Source organism: Pan paniscus, chromosome 2 (assembly GCF_029289425.2).
Source record: "Pan paniscus chromosome 2, NHGRI_mPanPan1-v2.0_pri, whole genome shotgun sequence".
NCBI classification, from domain to species: Eukaryota; Metazoa; Chordata; class Mammalia; order Primates; family Hominidae; genus Pan; species Pan paniscus.
Genome location: NC_085926.1, coordinates 116,807,729 through 116,826,198, shown reverse-complemented (window position 1 = coordinate 116,826,198; position 18,470 = coordinate 116,807,729). Strand labels below are relative to the sequence as shown.

The 18,470-nt window shown below is 41.0% G+C and overlaps 1 protein-coding gene across 17 annotated transcripts in view; it reads left to right on the top strand.

Annotated features, from left to right (window-relative positions):
• Window positions 1-18,470, top strand: part of IGSF11 (immunoglobulin superfamily member 11) — a 463,419-nt gene that overhangs the window by 292,157 nt on the left and 152,792 nt on the right. The gene's annotated exons all lie outside the window — the stretch shown is intronic.

The window sequence follows — 18,470 nt, the reverse complement described above, 5'->3', positions numbered from 1 at the left end:
CTGCATAAATGTCTTCTTTTGTGAAGTGTCTGTTCATATCCTTTGCCCACTTTTTGATGGGGTTGTTTGTTTTTTTCTTGTACATTTGTTTGAGTTCATTGTAGATTCTGGATATTAGCTCTTTGTCAGATGAGTAGGTTGCAAAAATTTTCTCCCATTTTGTAGGTTGCCTGTTCACTCTGATGGTAGTTTCTTTTGCTGTGCAGAAGCTCTTTTTCTAATGCCTGCAGCTGACTGAGTGATAAACTTATCCTTTAAAATTAGTTGGCCTTCAATAGAGTCTGGTGACAAGGAGGTATGCTTTCTTAATGCCTCCCTTAGCCTCTCTAAAAATGCCATAGGGTTTTCTTCTTTTCCCTGCATTCTGGTGGACATCATTGAGTAATTTATTGGCTTTTTTCTGGCCTTTCTTAATTCCTCTAGTATACAAGTCAGTAAGTGCCTGTGACTCCAGTCTCCATGCTCAGAACTGAGGTCCTAATGGGGATCCACACTGAGAACCACCTGTTAGCCTGTGGGGAGTTGTTCCCTTTCTTCTGATGTCATTTTATCATTTACCTGCCTTAGGTACCAGAGATTCCCAAACTCCCGGGCCGCAGCTAAAGTGGCCTCTTTTTCATTGGGAGTTGATGTTTGACCTAACAACAACATAATATTACTCCATGCTAAATCAAAAGACTGTCCTAATCCCTGTAAGACGGCTATGTATCCATCAGGATTATGAGAATATTCCTAGGTCCAGTTTGATCTGTTTTAAGTCTGAGAGGGAAAAGGAGACATGTACTCATGCTGGGCCAAAGTCTCCTCTTCCTCCCATAGCTTGGAGGGGGCACAATCAAGGGCCATTGGCACCTTTCGGTTCCTTGACTATCTTTTTTTCTCGTTCCTTTTGGGCTGTTAGGGCCAAAGAAGAGTCCTTACTAGTGGGAGGCAGAGCTGTGGGGAGACCAGGGTTTGAGGGTAGGCTTTGAGGACCGCTGGTAGGATGTAAATTACATTTTTTACATAATTGTGGGTTATCCTTTAGTGAGAAAAAAACCTGTACATATGGCACTTCACTCCATTTGCCCTCTCGTTTACAGAAGAGATCTAACTGTAGGATGGTATTATAGTTTGTACTTCCCTTGGGCATCCATGTCTCTCCTCCAGGAAGAGAATATTGTGGCCAGGCAGTGCTGCAGAAAAATATAAGTTGCTTCTTCTTCAGCATTTGAGGGTCAAATTGATCCCAATTATCCAGAATACACCTCAGGGGTGGCTTTGCTTTTGAGGGAACATCTCCCATCTGAAAGGAGAACATAGGAGTGCCTGCACCCCTAGTCATCCCCTAGTGAGCAATAGCCCTAGGGTGTCCCCTATGGTTCTAGTGTCCTTTTCTTTCCAGGGTGTGCAATCACCCATGGAACCCTGCTGATCTGATTTAATTGCACTTACCGATGTAGCAGTTTTGGCCCGCACTCATTTCCCTCACTTTTTTAGCCACAAAAAAAGGGAGCTGGGGCTGCTGGATTTTAGTGGCTCCTTACCAGCATGCTCACAATTGCCTTTGCATCTGTGAGTGGGTCTTAGGTTCGGGGTGTATTTTGAGTTCAGAGACCAGGCATCAGTTAGCATATTTCTGGGCTTGGAGCTTTCCCAGCAAGATGAATTCCATGAAAATGGAACTGGAGCACAACAGTTTTAGAGTAGGCAATGGCGCATTGGAGGACCAAGGTTGAAACAGTGCTTTTTGTACCCGAATTTTCTGTCCTCATTTGCCCTCATAAGAATATTCACTGACCTTTGGCCTTGGACCAGGGGACCTATTGTCTGTTATATTGTTTTCGGCCCATACTTCTGACTGCTTCCAGTGGAGATGTTCTACAGTTCTAATCACTGATCCCAGACAGGAAAGATAGTAATTAAAGTAGCCTCTACAATCTGGAGTAAGTTTAGGCCAACAAAAGGAAAAATGTCCTAGGCCTTCTATCAGCACTGACATGCCTTTTGCTGTCCCGGATATTGCCAAGGGTACAGGTTATGAGGGACAAGTCCTGTGTAAGGATATTGATACCCATCTGCATAAGAGTAAGCCTGGGGGCCCAATGAGCAAGGGTCTTTGGATTGCTTCGCTACTCGACTTAGGCTCCTAGCCAAAAGATTCTTAGACTCAGGGGTAGGAAGGATCCTGGAGGATAGGGCCTCAAGAAAGTCTTCTCTGAGGACACTAGGACCCAGGAGGCATGGGTCAGAAAAGGCAGGGAACGCACGCATGGGCAGCTGCAGAGTAGAGGCTTCTCGCTGTGCCATAATCTTGACCTGGTCAGTGCCAGGAGTTCAGGACTACAGTTTTCCATTTCTAGCCAGCCCTTGGCTTTTCCCAGGAAAGGTAGAGAAAGGTGGAATTGGTTCTAGGCAAACTAATACTCCCAGCCTGGAGGGCCAGGGGTTGTTAGGGAGCCCTTTCCCAGAAAGCCTCACACCTGTGTCTTAAATCTGGCAGCCACACTTGTCACTTCTAAATGGCTGACAGGTGCCTGGTGTTTTCCTCCAATTTCTAGCAAGAAGATAGAAAAGAATAGCAAGCAAAAGGGGTCCGATGTTACTCACTGCTTTGGAGAAATCCTGGATGAGCCCCCAGAAATGAGACAAGAAGTCTTCTCCTGATAGAAGATTTTCTTCTCAATCAAAGGGTTCGTGGTCTCATGGGCTTCAAGAAATGAAGCTGTGGACCACAGCATGGAGTGTTACAGCTTGACTAGAGAAATGCACAGACCCAAAGAGTGTGCAGTGGCAAGATTTATTAAAGCGAAAGTGAAAGTAAAGCGAAAGAGAAAGAAAACTTCCACACGGTGCAAGGGGACCTGGAAGGTGGCCTGGCATGGGTTTCTTAGGCTTATATCCCCTTATGACCCCTCCCCTTTTCTTTTTTCTGTCCTATAGAATTAGCTTATTTTCTCTCTGCTTGTGGGTTGGTGAGCCAACATTAGGCTGCAGCTAGAGCTTAAACTCCCTATATAATTGGTTGAAGTTTCAATCCCTTAGCTTGCAGCTGTGACTCATTTTGGCTTAGGTGAAAGTCCCCTTAGGGAAGTCCCTATTGACCCAGGAAGTCCAGCCAATTTAGCCACTTAGTCCCTCACTGGGATTACAGGCATGTGCCACTGGGCCCAGCTGATCTTGCTTTAAAAAAAGTTTTTTTGTTGTTTTTTTGTTTTTTTTAAATAACCTTGTCTGATTTTAAAATGCTCCATCCAACTTTCTTTTATGTATATTTTTTCCCAGTATTTCATTGTATATCTCTTTGTTCTCAACCTCTCGTGACTGCTTTAAGTATTTCTTTTAAGGTTAGAATTTTTTTAAAAGAGAAAATAAACTTATTTTTGTCTTTTATCTTTTGGTGGGAGAATTCAATCATGCACAATGTAAGGATTGATTTACTTGATGGTATTCCATCTCTCTTGTTTTATGCTTTGTATTCATTACATGGTGATCTGATTTTAAAATGCTCTATCCAGCCTTCTTTTATCTATATTTTCCCATGATTTCATTGTATATCTCTTTATTTTCAAGCTCTCATGACTGCTTTAAGTTTTTTTTTAAGCTTAGATTTTTTTTAAAGAGAAAACACACTTTGTCTTTTATCTTTTAGTGGAAAAATGAAATCATGCACAATGTAAGGATGATATATTTGATGGTATTCCATCTCTCTTGTTTTATGCTTTGTATTCATTACATGGTTTGGTCCTCTTTTCATCCCATTTACTGAGATATAAATAATTAAATCACATGAAATGTACAGATTTAAAATGGACAGTTTGATCACATTTGATATATGTATACATTTGTAAGCCATATTCAATCAAGATAACAAATATTTCTAACACCTGCAAAAGTTTCTTGTGTTTCTTTATATTCTCTCCTCTCTTCACTCTTGTCTTTAGGCAAACACTGTTCTGCTTTTTGCTAATATACATTAGTTTAAATATAAAATTTTATATGAGTGGAATCATATAGTATGCACTCTTTTTTGCCTGACTTATTTCAAAGGGCATATGATTTTGAGACTCATCTATTTTGTGTGTAGGTATAGTTCATTTCTTTTATATTCCATTTTATGGATATATCACAATTTGTTTATTCAGTGGCCAATTGATGAATATATGGTTTTTTTCCAGTTTTGGGAGTTCATAAAGAAAGCTGCTGTGAACAGTCATGTAGCAGTCCTTGTATGGACATGTGTTTTTATGTATCTTGGGCAAATATGTAGGAATAAAATGCCTGAGTTACATAGCAGGTATATGTTTAACTTTACAAGATACTGAAAAACTGTTTTGTAAAGTGGCTAAACCTTTTAACATTCTGGAGATATATGAGAGACCCAGTTTTACATACTCATCAACACAAAGGATTATTAATAGAACCCAAAGTCTACATGACATAACAATCTGATACTTGACATACAAAGTACCAGAAAAATGTGATCAATTCTCAAGGGAAAAGGCAATCAACAGAGACCAATCCTGAGATCACTCAGATGTTAGAATTATCAGACAAAGTTTTTAAACTTTTTTTTATATCTATGCTCCATGATGTTAAGTTAAACACTGATATGGTTTGGCTCTGTGTACTCACCCAAATCTCATCTTGAATTGTAATCCTCATGTGTTGAAGGAGGGAACTGGTGGGAGGTGATTGGATCATAGGGGTGGTTTCCCCAATGCTGTTCCCATGATAGTGAGTGAGTTCTCGCATGATCTGATGGTTTAAATGTGTGTGGAGTTTCCCTCACTCATTCTCCTCTGCCACCATGTAAGATGTACTTTGCTTCCACTTTGCCTTCTGCCATGATTGTAAGTGTCCTTAGGCCTCCCCAGCCATGCAGAACTGTGAGTCAATTAAACCTCTTTTGTTTATAAATAACCCAGTCTCAGGTAGTTAATTATAGCAGTGTGAAAATGGACTAATACAGAAAATTGGTACCAAGAGTTTGGGGCACTGCTATAAATCTACCTGGAAATGTGGAAGTGACTTTGGAACTGAGTGACAGGCAGGGGTTGGAACAGTTTTGAGGGCTCAGAAGGAGACAGGAAGCTGAGGGAAAGTTTGGAACTTCCTAGAGATGTGTTGGATGGTTTTGACCAGAATGCTGATGATGATATGGATAATGAAGTCCAGGCTGAAGTGGTCTTGGATAGAGATGAGAAACTTATTGGGAACTGGAGCAAACGTCACTCTTGCTATGCTTTAGCAACGAAACTGGTGGCATTGTGTCCCTGCTCTAGGGATCTGTGGAACTTTGAACTGGAGAGAGATGATTTAGGGTATCTACAGGAAGAAATTTCTAAGCAGCAAACCATTCAAGGTGTGGCCTGGGTGCTCCTAACAGAATATAGTCATATGCATTCAAAAAGCAGATGATCTGAAATTGGAACTTATGTTTAGAAGGGAAGCAGAGCATAAAAGTTTGCAGCCTGGGCCTGGCAAGGTGGCTCACACCTATAATCCCAGCACTTTTGGAGGCCGAGGCAGGCAGATCATGAAGTCAGGAGATTGAGACCTGCCTGGCCAACATCGTGAAACCCTGTCTCCACTAAAAATACAAAAATTAGCCACGTGTGGTGGTTTGTGCCTGTAGTCCCAGCTACTCGGGAGGCTGAGGCAGGAGAATCACTTGAACCCAGGAGGCAGAGGTTGCAATGAGCTGAGATTGTGCCACTGCGTTCCAGCCTGGCAACTGAGCAAGACTCTACCAAAAAAAAAAAAAAAAAGTTTGCATCCTGGCCATGCAGTAGAAATGAAAAACCCATTTTCTGGGGAGACATTCAGGCTGGCTGCAAAAATTTGCATAAGTAATGAGGAGCCAAATGTTATTAGCCAAGACAATGGGAAAAATGTCTCTAGGGCATGTCAGAGGCCTTCATGGCAGCCCCTCCCATCACAGGCTTGGAGGCCTATGAGGGCAACATGCTTTCATTCGCTGAGCCCAGGGCCCTGCTGCTCCATGCAGCCTCAGGACATGGTGCCCTGCATCCCAACCACTCCAGTTCCAGCCATGGCTAAAAGGGGCCAAGGTACAGCTCTAGTGGTGTCTTCATAGAATGCAAGCCCCCAGCTTTGGTGGCTTCCACATGGTATTGGGCCTGTAGGTGCACAAAAGACAAGAGTTGAGGCTTGGGAGCCACCGCCTAGATTTCAGAGTATGTATGAAAATGCCTGGATGTCCAGGCAGAATTCTGCTGCAGGGGCAGAGCCCTCATGGAGAACCTCTTACTAGGGCAGTACAGAGAGGAAATGTGAAGTTGGAGCCCCCACACAGAGTCCCCACTGAAGCACTGCGTAGTGGGGCTGTAAGAAGAGGGCTACTATCCTATAGACCTCAGAATGGTAGATCCAGCATTGAAGCCACAGCCAGTCAATGCCAGACCATGAAAGCAACCAAGAGGGCTGTACCCTGCAGAGCCATGGGGGCAGAGCTTCCCAAGGCCATGGGAGCCCACCACTTCCATTAGTGTGCCCTGGATGTGAGACATGGAGTCAAAGGAGGTTATATTGGAGCTTTAAGATTTAAAACTGCTCTCTCGGTTTTGGACTTGCATGGGGCCTATAGCCCCTTTGTTTTGGCCAATTTCTCCCATTTGGAATGAGAGCATTTACCCAATGCCTGTACTTCCATGGTATTTTGGAAGTAACTAACTTGTTTTTGACTTTACAGGCTTATAGGCAGATGAGACTTTGGACTTGGACTTTTGAGTTAATGCTGGAATGGGGGGTACTGTTGGGAAGCCATGACTGTGTTTTGACATATGAGAAGGACATGAGATTTTGGAGAATCCAGGGGCAGAATGATATGGTTTGGCTCTGTGTCTCCACTCAAACCTCATCTCGAGGTGTTATCCACACATATTGAGAGAGGGATGACTAGATCATGGGGGCAGTTTCCCTTATGCTGTTCTCTTGATAGTGGGTGAGTTCTCATAAGATCTGATGTTTTAAAAGTGTGGCAGTTCCCTCTTTCTCTCTCCTCTGCTGCCATGTAAGACGTGCCTTGCTTCTCCTTCACCTTCAGTCATGATTGTAAGTTTTCTGAGGCATCCCCAGCCTTGTGGAACTGTGAATCAATTAAACCTTTTTTGTTTATAAATTACCCAGTCTCAGGTAGTTCTTTATAGCAGTGTGAAAATGGACTAATAGAAACACACTTGAAGTAAATGAAAAAAATGTGAGCTCTCTGAAGAGAAATAAAAATTATAAGAATAAAATGAAAATTTTAGAACTAAAAATGCAATATGTAAACTAGAAAAATATACTGGATAAGCATAATAGCATGGTGGGTAAGACAAATAAATAAGTGAATTTGAAGATAGAGCAATAGAAATTGTCCAATCTGAGGAACAAAAAAATAAAAGATTGAAAAAAATGAACAGAGCCTTTGAGACCTGTGGAGCAATAGTAAAAGCTCTAACATAAATTTTATGGAAGTTCTAGAATTAGAAGAAAAAGAGATTGTGAGAGAAAACACATTTTAAGAAATAACAGCAAAACTTTCCAAATCTGGAGGGGAAAAGCCCATACATTTACATTCAGGAAGCTCAGTGAAACCTAAACAAGACAAACTCAGAGAGCTGCACCCAGATACAGCATAGTCAAAGTGATGTAAGAAAAAATAAAGAAGCAAGTCTTGAAAGCAGCTAGAGAAAAATTACATGTTACATACAGGGAAGCAATAATTAGAATGATTATAGATTGCTCATCAAAAACCTTGAAGGACAGAAGAGAATGAAACGAAAACTTTAAATACTGAAAGAAATGAATTGTCAACCTCAAATTCTATGTCCAGTGAAAATATCCATCAGGAATGAAGATAAAATGAAGATGCTTTTCTTAGATGAAGGCAAGCTAACAGATTCATCATGGGTAGATCTGCTTTCTCAGAAATGTCTACGAAAGTTTTTTTCAGGATGAAAGAATCTTCAGAAATGAAGGAAAAACAACAGTGGCAAATCTCTCAGTGAATACAAAAGACTTTTTTTCTCTTAAAGTCTTTAAATTATGTATGACTGAAAAAAGCAAAAACATAGGGTTTCTCACTGTGCAAATATGCAATATATATAATATTTATAGCATAAAGTTTGGTGAAGGGAGCTATATGGTTGGGAGTCTTCTACTTTTATAAAAAGTGGTACATAATGATCTCTAATTAGACTGAGATGGTAAGGTTAGATATTTATCTTAAAATCCCTAGAGCAGCCATTAGAAATAAGATAAAACAAAAAAATAACCAAAAAGCCAATAGATAAATTAAAATGGAATACTTAAAGTATTTAAATAATCCAAATGAGTATTATTTTAAAATTATTATTGTTTTTGCTGGTTTGTTAAAGTTGATATTCATTTAATTTGTCTCCTCTTGTTAATTTGGAAGTTCTATTATACTTTGCCATTCTCTTTTGTGTTATTCAAACTCATATACATATTTCTCTACTATTTAATTTTTAAACATTTTGCCTATTTCCCTTATCAAGACCCTGTATCCCCCCCTTATTCTCTTACCATGATGTCAATAAAATAAAACGAAGAATACGTTAACTTTCATCATCTAATAAATTCCAGCCCCAACCTAGGTGACACTTTGGAGTACATCAGCATCCTCTTTCCTGTCTGTACTCCTGACCTTAAAATTTTGCTGAAATAGTTTAGTTCTTTTTGTTCTTAGACATTATTAAAATTTTCACTGATGTTTATTCCTTCTATTTTAATAATCCTTATTTAGTGCCTACATCATTCATTCCCATAGTTTATCAGTATCCATTTATTGTTTTCTCTGTGTCTGTCTCTGTCTCCATCTCTGTCTCTGTCTCTCTCTCTCACACACACATGGGCTGCAAAGCTTTATATTCATCATTGTTTCCTCTTCTCTTCATTATGTTAGATATTGAGTTTTCTGTTATGATTCGTTTGTTTTTTATTATAGTGCTTTCTTGAGCATTTTATTCTGGTAAAATATGAATGACATGCATATCTACAAATTATTATTTTTTCCTTCTGACAGTTAAATAATATCAGGGTTGGATACAGAATTCTTGGGTTGCGATTCTTTCCTCTCAGTAGTTTTTCAGATAGTACACCAACATCTAGCTTCCAATGTGGTTGATAAGGAGTTTTATACTACTTCTTAGTAGATAATTAATTTTCCTGTTAGAAACTTATAATATTTTTGTTATCCTTGGAATTCAGCAGTTTTAAGAGGATATGCTTGGGAATATCTTTTTCAGTCACATTTGTCTGTAATTTAATGTAATTTTAATCTGAAATTTTGAATTTTCCTTTATCTTAGGAAGTTCTCTTTTATTTTTTATTTAATTATTTCTTCTCATTCCTGTATTTCATTTGTGATTTCTAGAACTCTTATTATTGGCATTTCTATTATCTTGAATTTATCCTTTAAGTCTTTTATCTTTCACTTTACCATTTTTTTCTCTGTGCTTTGAGATTGTTCTTATAATTGGTGTTCCAGGGCATTAATTGTGTCTCGCTGTTAACCACTTCTCTGTCAATTAATTTACTGAGATATTTAGTTTGAAAATCAATGTTTCCAGTTTCCAGTGATCTTTTGTGGGTGCCTGTGTACTGTGCTTGAATTTTAAGAAGTGCTAGTGGTAATCCTCAATGAAATAGTGTTGGGAGGTGGGTCCTAATGGGAGGTAATTTGGCCATGAGAGCTCTGCCTTTATGAATGAATTAATGTCATTATTGAGGGAGTGGGTTCTTTATGAAAGAGTGAGTTTTGTTATCTCCTGCTCTCTCTTATTCTCTCTTTGCCCTTTTGCTATGGAGGGAAGGAGGCCCTCATAAAATGCTGGTACCTTGATCTTGGACTTCCCAGCCTCTAGAACCACAAATCAATAAATTTCTGTTCATTACAAATTACCCAGTCTGTGGTATTTTGTTATAACAGCACAATGTGGACTAATATGGCCTTATGTAATATATGTCCTTGGTGACAACTTAAGGTTTTGTTTGAACCCATCTCAGATGTTCCTGTAGGCAGTAGTTTTGATGAGCTAAACTGGTCATCTCTTGGATTTTAAGTCTATTTATAAAATTGGGAACAAGGATGGGAAATGTGGCTTTATGAAGGACTGAGTTTTTTTTGGATATGCTACTGGAATATTATTTTGAGGAAGAACAGCCATACTAGGGAAAAAGAATAGTCAGGGTAATTTTAGTCTATTGGGAGCTCATGACTCATCTTGGAACCATTTTTCGTTTCCTTGCTTTGTTTCCAAACAGGTCTAAGGACATTTATTGGCCCATATTACCTGGAGTTGGGCCTTGGTGAGAGTCGTAAGGGTAACCCTATTCCTTTGCTTCTTTTTTCCTCCTGGGAAGAGCTTACCTGCCTTGATGTGTAAGCTTGGATGGTGGGAAGAAACTATTTTCTTGGTGTGCTTTTCCTTGGAATTGCTTTTCCTTCCCATTAGAGTGGTAATATTCAGAGGATTAAGATGTGAGTGTCAGCTTACGGGAAAGGGATCTAGGGGGTCTCTGAGTTTGCTATGCTTATATGCCTCTTAGGCAAAAGGGGTCTTCCATGTGGTTGAGTCTGGTCACCAGGGACCACATTGGGATTGGGGTAAACAACTCATGGTAATAAAGATCATGCATTTTTGGCTTTGTTCTATCTATCTATCAATCATCTTAGGAACCTTGGTGGAGCAGTGGTAATGGTCATAGGAGACAGTATTTAGGCATTTGTGGATATTAGAGACTTGGCTTTTCTCTTAGTTGCTCTCATTTTTAATAGGATTTATAACCTAGGAACTAGATCTAGTCTGGGCAGTTTTAGGAGGCCCTTTATGCCTTTTATATTCTTGGGAAATCACTGGCTTCAGGGGCTACTGGGGCTAAATTTTGGGGGTCCTTTGAAATAGGGAAGAGCATAGTGGATGTCTCTGAACCTCCACAATTTCCCAGTGTAGAAAATGTCTGGTCAAGGGGAAGGATAGGTGCTTTCTGTCAATCATTAAGCTATTGTCTCTTACCTCCAAAGCCATCATAAATGTGATACTCTACCGATCATATTTATGGTTTGCCAGCTGGTTACTTATTCATGTTGCCAGTAGGGGGTACTAAGAGGGAGACTGAGAGGCTAAAGGAAGAAGAAGGGACTTAACTCCTTTCTGTTTGCTTTTTGTTCCTTTGGGTGTCACTCAGTAAAGCTTCTTCACTCTGGCAGCAGCAGTTCCTTTTTGTAGCAGTACCTGAATTTGATTTACAGATTTTCCACTACCTGGAAGATCAGTTTTATTTTTTCCCCTTGAGACAATAGCACTAGTAAGCTGCCACCCCTCCACTCCCCCCAGAAGTCAATGTCCCTCCTGTAATTTTTTTTCCTTCTTTAAGTTTTAATAATTGCAAACTACTTTGTTCTCCAAGCCCTAGAGATGATAGCTGTTTCCTGCAGTTGCTGCCTCCATAATACCTTAATGTTCTTTCATTCTCTCTGTTTCTTGGTTAATAGCCTTATACCATTCTTTATATTACATTCTCTCTATTCACATTTCTTTGGTGCTTTCTGTCTCCTGACTGTACCTTAACCGATATAAAATCTTACCTGAGCTTGTGCTTGGAACGGTAATAAGGATTCTCAGACAAGGCCAATATAGGAGCCCTTGAGACTCATAGTCTTTACCAGAATATAGAAAGATATGTGAGCCTTTGCAGTTTCCCAGACCCTCTGTGAAAAAGGATCAAATGAATCCTGCCTTACACAATGGTTCCCACCAAGAGCTACCCCTTCTCCAGTATGCTAACCTGGGTCATCAGAAGTTGCTTACTTCTAGGGCAGGCATATCTGAGCTAAGACAACCTGGGAAACAGCCCAGGAACCCAGAAAACAAACCAGTGATGTAGGGGAGTGATCTTTAGCCTACTGAGAGTCTGCAAAACCAGCTAAGAAGGATTGGGTCTGGAATGGAAAGAGTTAATACTGAAGCCCTCTCTGAAGTTGGCGGCCAGAGCTTTTAGAAGAGCCTTAGTAACTGCTGCTTCAGTAGCTGCTCTAGGTCAGATGATCAGGGTTTATGGGAAGCCAGAGAACGCTTGATCAGCAGTTAGGAATCTGGGCAAAGTTTGTTTTTTTTTTTTTTTTGAGACGGAGTCTTGCTCTGTCGCCCAGGCTGGAGTGCAGTGGCGTGATCTCGACTCACTGCAAACTCTGCCTCCCAGATTCACACCATTCTCCTGCCTCAGCCTTCCAAGTAGCTGGGACTACAGGCGCCAGCCACCACGCCCGGCTAATTTTTTGTATTTTTAGTAGAGATGGGGTTTCACTGTGTTAGCCAGGATGGTCTCGATCTCCTGACCTCGTGATCTGCCCACCTTGGCCTCCCAAAGTGCTGGGATTACAGGAGTGAGCCACCATGCCCGGCCCAAAGTTTTTAACGATGATTGGAATATGGCAGTTAATAGCATCTTCAATTTATTGAATACTTACTATTTCTCAAATATTTCACAGGTATTTTTAATCCTTACAACACCCATTTTGTAGATGAGGAAATTGTTTTGAAGAGATTCAGTAATTTGTCCAGTCATGCAGTCATGTAATAGTTAATGTTGGAAATGGGCTTTGGATCAAGATTTATAAATCTATCTTGAATCTAGAACTCCTGAGCACTATTCTTAACCTTCTTACCATGCAGAAATTTTAAAAGAGAAGAAGTCAATATTCCAAGTAGTGGAAAGAGCATAACCCTTTCTATAGGGGCTATAGGCTATAACTGCCTAGTTCATACTCCTTCCTATCAGTCTGAAATTAGTTGTAATAAAAATAATGTTAACTTAAAAGAATGATAATTGATGTCTGTTTTACCTCTAGGCAGCCCAAAGTTTTTTCACCTTTGGTTCAACTTGCGTTTACATCTTTGATGACCTGAGGTATCACTTCAGGGAACAAATCACTTTTCTTTATTCTATTTTCTTTCTGTTCCTCCTGCCTGTACCCACTTTTATACAATTCATTTTTAAAAATTTGTTATTTTTGGAACAGGGTCTCACTCTGTCATCCAGGCTGGAGTGCAGTGATGCCATCTTGGCTTGCTGCAACCTCTGCCTTCTGGGCTCTAGCAATCTTCCCATTTCAGCCTCCCAAGTAGCTGGGACTACAGGCACATGCCACCATGCCTGAATAAATTTTGTAGTTTTTGTAGAGACGGGGTTTTGCCATGTTGCCCAGACTGGTCTTGAACTCCTGGGCTCAAGCCATCCTCCCACCTTGGCCTCCCAAAATGCTAGGATTACAGGCATGAGCCACTGTGCACAGCCTAATTAGCTGGTTTTTACGCAAAGCTGGGCTCTCTTTTCTGTGACTGTAGAAAGATTCCTGATCCACCCTCAATTATTTAGCATGTATGTACATAGAGTTAATCTTACAACCGGGCTATGGTTAAGGAATATAGTGGAGAGAAGGTGTAGCAGGAGAGGGTATCAATATCTTCTCTCTTCCCATTAGATAACAAACTCTTGGAAGACAACTATGTTGAAGATTCTACACTGCCTAATCACCAATGTTGTTAACTGGCATTAAATAACTGACCTAGGACTTCTGTTTTAACATATTTTATAACCTTTCCTATAAGAACAACATACCTAGCCATCTACCATATTTTGGCCAGCCTGTCTTCATGCCTGATATTATTGGTGGTGATATGAGTGGAGGTGTTTGATGGGTTTACTGCCCAGTCCACAAGTGGGTTGATGGTGCTTTTCTATAAAAAATAACACTGCTACTCATTAACAGATAATTTTTTGAGCTAATACTCAAATTTGTATTTCAATTGCATAATGTTAGAATATTTAAATTCAAACCTAGTGGCAGTCATAAATCTGAAAAAGGGGCTTTTTGGGACCATATCATGGACAGAGCACATGTCAAAAGAAAGAGCACTTGAACTTGGAGTCAGTGGATTTGAATTTGAGCCTTTGTTTCATCAATTACTAGCTATGCACTCTTGTGTCATATAAAATATTAGAACTTCACACTTATCTCTAAAATGAAGAGAGAACCTTTGATCAAACAACCTCACTTAGTAACTATATCAGTTAGGGTAAAATCAGTTACAAGTAACAGAAAATCCAAATCAAATTAGCTTAAGTAATCAAAAAAATTTATTAGTTCATGTAATTAGAGGTCTAGAACTATGGCGAGCTTCAGGATGGGTGTGAGTCAGCAGACCACAGTGTCAGTGTATTTCTTTCTCTCTCTGTCCTTTTTTGCCTTCCTATGTGCCAACCTCATCCTGAGAATAATTCTCCATCACTCTCCAACTCGAGGACCAGGTTTCTTGTCCACATTTGCAGTGTGTAAATATGGGAACCCACTGGGAGTCTTTTGGAAAAGAGGGGATGCTCTTTCTTATGGCCTCCTAGAAAACTCCAGCATACAATTTCATGGGCCCACATTGTGCTATATTCCTAGCCTTGAACCACTAACTGTGGCCTAGGGACAGGATAACACTTATTTTCCTACATGCCCCAAATCTGGAATCAGGTGTGCCTTAGTTTCCACCAAAGCACATGGGCTACAGTGGGCAGGGTGTGGGTTCTAGAATGAGAATCCTGATGTTTACCAAGAGAAGAGGAAAGAGAAGTTAAGGAGGCAACCATAGCCATGACAGTAAATAGATTATAAAATCAGACAATTTATGGCTATGGTTATTAAAATTCTGTGTCTCATTTAGCCTCAAGAGCTACCTCATAAGGTGTGACGGAGTGAGGGATGAGACACTCAGGTCTGACCTGCCCCTAACACACATACCTTCAACCAAAGCAGTGCTGACCGACGAACTGTGGGAAATTGTTAGTAACCTATAAAGCACCAGGGACTGATTTCATGGAAGACAGTTTTTCCACAGACATGGGGGTTGGGGAAGATGGTTTCCAATGAAACTGTTCCACCTCAGAACATCAGGCATTAGTTAGATTCTCATAAGCAGCACGTAACCTAGATCCCTTGCATGCACAGTTCACAATAGGGTTTATACTCCTATGAGAATCTAATGCTGCTGCCAATCTGACAGGAGGCGGAGCTCAGGCAGTAATGCTCACTTGCCAGCCACTCACCTCCTGCTGTGCAGCCTGGTTTCTAACAGGCCACAGACTGGTACCAGTTCGTGGCCCAGGATTTGGGGATCCCTGCTATAAAGGACTGCATAAGTTATTATTATTAATAACAACAATAACAAAACGAACATAGTCTTAACTGGTTTAGATTTGTATCCTTTTGACTTTGTCATTTACTTCTGTTTAACCAAGAAAAGAAAGATCATTTTGTATCTTGCCAAGGTCTAAAGAATGCTGAGTAATGCTCATCCTTCTAAGCTTATGCCATTCTGTGATTATAATATATTTGAAAGCACCTTTTCTGCACCTGCAAATGCAGATTGGTTTCTGTTTACTGTTGCAAGAGACACCTTTTATTAAGATGTAAGCAGATCGGAAATAAAATTATAGAAGGAGTCTTCAGTTTTGACCTTCTTGACTTTGTTGCTAATAAACTGTCAAGATAACACATTGCTTTATACAGAACACCTTAAAATATTCAAGACTCTACTGGTCAAATTCCTTAACCAAAGGAAAGATAAATCTATGTATAAACAGGTAGATTACCAATTGGTGTTTTCTGTTTCTTCTTATCAGCCATTGAGGTTCAAGGCTTTTAGGGTAAGAACTCTTAGCTCTTTAGTCTCTTGACTTTGGAATGTCATTCGAACTATGGAGTCTCCCTCTAATGTGGCCTCAATTATTCAGAACGCCTTTAATCTTCCAAATTAACCAAATCTGTTCCACTGCCCTTGCCCAGGGCTCAGGGTAGACCTTTATCAGTTAATGAAATTTGACTTGAAAATTTTGAGGTTTTTATCATTTATGTTTAATTTTAAACTCTTTTTTTTCCTTTATCACAAGAGTGAAAGCTATAGTGAAGAGCAGACTTGTCTGAAAGTCTGATGGTACTATTTTAAAACAATAGATTTTATTGAAATGCTAACCAATAGAATAAAAGTGTCCTATCACATATGGGCTGGCTTTGGATATACAATTTCTTCATCTAAAGGATTTCATTTAGGAGCCCTCGTCTCCTCCCTCCCTCTTTTTGTTTCTTCTTTGCCTTCTTCCTTTCTTTTTCTCCCCTTCCTTTCTTTCCTTCTCTCCCCTTCCTTTCTTTCCTTCTCCCAGCCTCATCTTCCTCCTCAAGTGCTTTAAGACAGATTTTTGTCCTCATCTGCACTGCTTGGTTTTCTGGACTGCTCTGTAGGTTTCTGGCTGAGATAATTTCGCTCATGAGATGTACTTTTCTATACTGAATTTCATGATGCATATGGGATTGGGGGCAGTCGTGTAGCACTCTTTCCCATTCCCTGCACTACAGCCTCAAATCTGAAATCCCTCACTCCAACCCTTTGACCTAACCCTGTGCTGTAATTCACCTCAAGGGTTCTCCTCAAGCCCTCCTCAATGTCCTGCCTAGGCCATTCCCCATTGGGAAGGTCCTAAGCCTGTGCACCCATCTGCAAAACAGAGAGGATCTCCTCTGCTGGTGTCTGCCTTCTTCACAGCCCAGGAAATCTGGGTACCGATGACTGGAATCTGTTATTTACTAGAGTAATTGTGTTCTACACACCTTTGAGGACTGCCTGGTGTGGCCAGGTGCAGGCAGGTGCTGTAAAAGTTGCTTTTACCCCATTCCATGGATGCTTTCACTCCTTAAAGTCCCCACAGACCTTCTTCCAGAGATCACTCAGGGCTGGCTGGGCTTGTCCGTCAAATCCCAACTTGGTAAATAGTTTTCCTATGGTTTAATCTCCACCTAGGAGCTTTTGCCTCCGGATTGCCAAGGGCTGCTGCACCAACCAGACTCGATGGGCTTCCACAGGGGGCTTGTGGTCGGTTGCCACCTGATGGGGCTGATGTGGGGCCTCCCGCTGCTGGGCTGACCTGCATTGTGCACTCTCTCTCTTCAGCACAGGGCTCAGCCTGAGGGGCTAGAGGGAGATGCCTGTCCCAGGAGTCAGCACAGAGTACACTATGGTCACCCCTTGTGTCAGCACACGTCCCCTTTGGCCACTGTCACTCAGCTAGGCTTTTTTGCCATGCACGATGAGGACTGGATAAATACTCTGATGGAATTTTTAGTTCCTTTTCTGTCTCAGGCAGAATGTGCAAATTGAACTCAAAAGATTCTGCTGGCTAAACTGACCCCAGGAGGGGCTGTTGACTATTGTGGCACATACAGCCCACCCTCCCAGCGAGCTTGGCTGCTTCTCTGTTAAGGTGCCTGTCTGCCTCTCTGCCACTTTCTTGCATCAGTGTTTGTAGAGTAGAAAATATTTCCTGTACTCAGACTGTCTGCATTCTGATCTCAGCTGTACTGCCTTCTATCTGCGTGCCTCTGGGCAAGTTAACTTAGCTTTCCTGGGCTTCAATTTCTTCAGCTATAAAATTAGAGCTGTGTGAGTATCTACTTCAGAGGGTTCCTAGAAGGTTTAAACAACCTAATGTCTCTTCATGTACTTAACCCTGTGCCTAGCACATTATAAATGCTCAATGAACAACTGTAATAATTATTACAATTATACCTGTGTTTGGTTACACTTCTATTATCTGTCAGTGTTTTCATACACATTATGTGATTTAAACCACTCAGCAATTTTGAGAGGCAGAAATTATGGTGTCTTTTTTACATACGTAGAAACCAAGGCTCGGGGGCATTCAGTAATTTGTCTAAAGTTATGAAGCTAAAATATGAGAAGCTTGCTCATTTGACACTGGTCTGTATGAATTCTAAAGCTTCAGCTCTTCTGACTGTTCCCTGCCACACAGTTGGATGACCCAGCCCAGTGAAGCTCCCAGTGTCCTTCCCAGGCCATTCCCCATTGGGAAGATCCTAGGCCTGTGCACCCCTCCCAGAAATCCCTTCTTTCAGAATCTCATATTTCTGGGAGATCTCCTCCAGGTCTCCGAGTTTTGCCTCAAGCCTACCCAAGTCCCCATGGCTCCAGGTATGGGACTCCTGAGCACTGGTCCCTATCCCCCATCCCTCGTCGTCCTGGTGGGCAGCCTTGCCTGATCACCCTGGGCTATGCATCACTATTACCACCCCTGGGATATGCATCACTATTTGCCAGTTCCTTTTGTCCACACCAGGGGCTCTGTGCAAGCTGTGGTCATACAATAGAAAAGGGAAGCTGGCAGGGGAGACCTTCTGAGTGCAGGTCACCATGGATCAGGCCTGGGAGGCCCATATCCTAAGCATTAAGGAATACCTTATGAGAGTATCAGCCCAGTGGGGCTTCCCATGTTATTTTCCCTTGGTGTTAGCCAAGTACCTTCAAAACGAGCCCAGCTAGCTGTTTAAAATAGTCATTTAAAGGTTTCCAAATGTGGATAAACATGGCAAAGATACCAGGACTTCCATGAGCATACGAAAAATT